This window comes from Apium graveolens, chromosome 10 (genome assembly GCF_009905375.1).
Source record: "Apium graveolens cultivar Ventura chromosome 10, ASM990537v1, whole genome shotgun sequence".
Taxonomy (NCBI): domain Eukaryota; kingdom Viridiplantae; phylum Streptophyta; class Magnoliopsida; order Apiales; family Apiaceae; genus Apium; species Apium graveolens.
This window is the reverse complement of record NC_133656.1, coordinates 145,279,251-145,281,240: the sequence shown is the minus strand read 5'-3', so window position 1 is coordinate 145,281,240 and position 1,990 is coordinate 145,279,251. Positions and strand designations below refer to the sequence as shown.

The window sequence follows — 1,990 nt, the reverse complement described above, 5'->3', positions numbered from 1 at the left end:
GTTTTGACATCCATTTGATAGACCTTAAAATTGGCATGGGCTGCATAGGCTAAGAAGATTCTGATGGCTTCAAGTCTTGCAACAGGAGCAAAGGTTTCATCAAAATCAATTTCTTCTTGTTGACAGTATCCCTTAGCAACCAATCTAGCTTTGTTCCTGACTACTATGCCATTTCCATCCATCTTGTTTCTGAATACCCACTTAGTGTCAATAGAATTCTTTGTTTTAGGCTTGGGTACAAGCTTCCATACTTTATTCCTTTCAAATTGATTTAGCTCCTCCTGCATAGCTAAAACCCAATCAGGATCCAATGTAGTGTTTTTATATTTTAGGCATTTATCAGTAATACAGGTGAATTGACATTATTTGGATGCTAATATGGAGTTAGGATGGTGTCTAGAATAAAAGCTCGTGAAAAGACCAGCTCAAATCAGCAAGAAAAGAAGAAGTCAATATTTTTCCAGAGACGGTGCGCCCGCGCTGTGATAGCGCAAGGCCGTGCTAAGATGGCATTAACCTAAACATATCCCTATGGGAACGAACTAGAATATATTCTATATTACTTGTGATCGCGTATACTTGCATGAATATTAGCGCGTGTTATAGCCCTAACAAGTTTTTGGCGCCACTTCCGGGGAAATCGGTGTTAATTTTTAGTTTATGTGTTTGTCATCATTGGTCGTTAAAGTTCATTGACTCGGACATTGTTACTTACTTAATTCCTTGTCCTGTTTCAGGTACTCTAGTGAGCGTGTATGCATACGCATTCTCGGTCTCGTAAGAGGACACTGGATCAAGCTGAGGAAGAAGTTATAGTCGCGGAGAAAGTTGAATAAGAGATCTTAGTTGAGAAAATATAAGAGGCTATTATTACAATTGGAGAACCAGAAGCGAATCCAAAGGCTTTGATGGACTACTCTCAACTGAAGATCGATGATATTCAGTCTAGCATTGTTCGACCAGCCATCTCGGCTAATACCTTTGAGATCAAGTCGAGCACGATTCAGATGATACAGAACTCAGTTCAGTTTGGGGGTTCTTCGACAGAAGACCCCAACATGCACATCAGAGATTTCATCGAGATCTGCGACACTTTCAAGTTCAATGGAGTTTCTGAAGATGCTATTAAGTTGAGGCTTTTCCCATTCTCTCTGTGGGATAAAGCTAAGTGATGGTTATATTCTCTACCACCAGGGTCTATCAACAAAAGGGAGGATCTTGCTCAGAAGTTCTTAACTAAATTCTTTCCTATGGCGAAGTCTGCTACAATCAGAAATGCACTTACTCAATTTGGTCAGCAATCTGGAGAATCTTTATGCGAGGCTTGGGATCGATATAAGGAGATGCTTAGGAAGTGTCCTCATCATATGATGCCTGACTGGATGATCATTAACTATTTCTATAATAGTTTGGGTGCTAGTTCTAGACCCATGCTGGATGCAGCATCAGGAGGAGCCTTGTGGGTTAAAAGCTACGGTGAAGCTTATGAATTAATTGAGCTGATGGCTGCCAATGAATACCAGAATCCTACTCAGAGACTATCTCAGGGTAAGGTAGCAGGAATTCTGGAGTTGGATGCAGCTACTGCTATAGTTGCTCAGCTTAAGGCTTTGACGATGAAGGTGGATTCTCTGTCTAATTATGGAGTTAATCAGATCACTAGTGTCTGTGAGCTTTGTGCTGGTGCCCATGAGACTGATCAGTGTGTCATTTCTAGTGAATTAGCTCAGTTCATGAGAAACTTTTAGATGTCGCAGCAACCTGTACCATCCACCTATCATCCTAACAACCACAATCATCCTAACTTTAGCTAGAGTAACACTCAGAATGCGGTTCAGCAGCCTTATCAGCAGTATCCAGCAAAGCAGTACAACCCCCTGGTTTTTAGCAACCGCAATATGCACCAGGGCAACAACTCCAGCTGCAACAATCTAATGAAAAATCTGAATTGGAGGAGTTGAGGCTCATGTGCTAGAGCCTAGCGATTTCT

At 41.4% G+C, this 1,990-nt stretch overlaps 1 non-coding gene across 1 annotated transcript; it reads right to left on the bottom strand.

Moving 5' to 3' along the window:
* Window positions 1-1,265: 1,265 nt before the first annotated feature.
* On the bottom strand, window positions 1,266-1,372 carry LOC141694718 (small nucleolar RNA R71). The gene has a single exon (XR_012564003.1). It is a non-coding gene; the product is annotated as a small nucleolar RNA R71 (small nucleolar RNA).
* Between the last annotated feature and the right edge of the window lie 618 nt (window positions 1,373-1,990).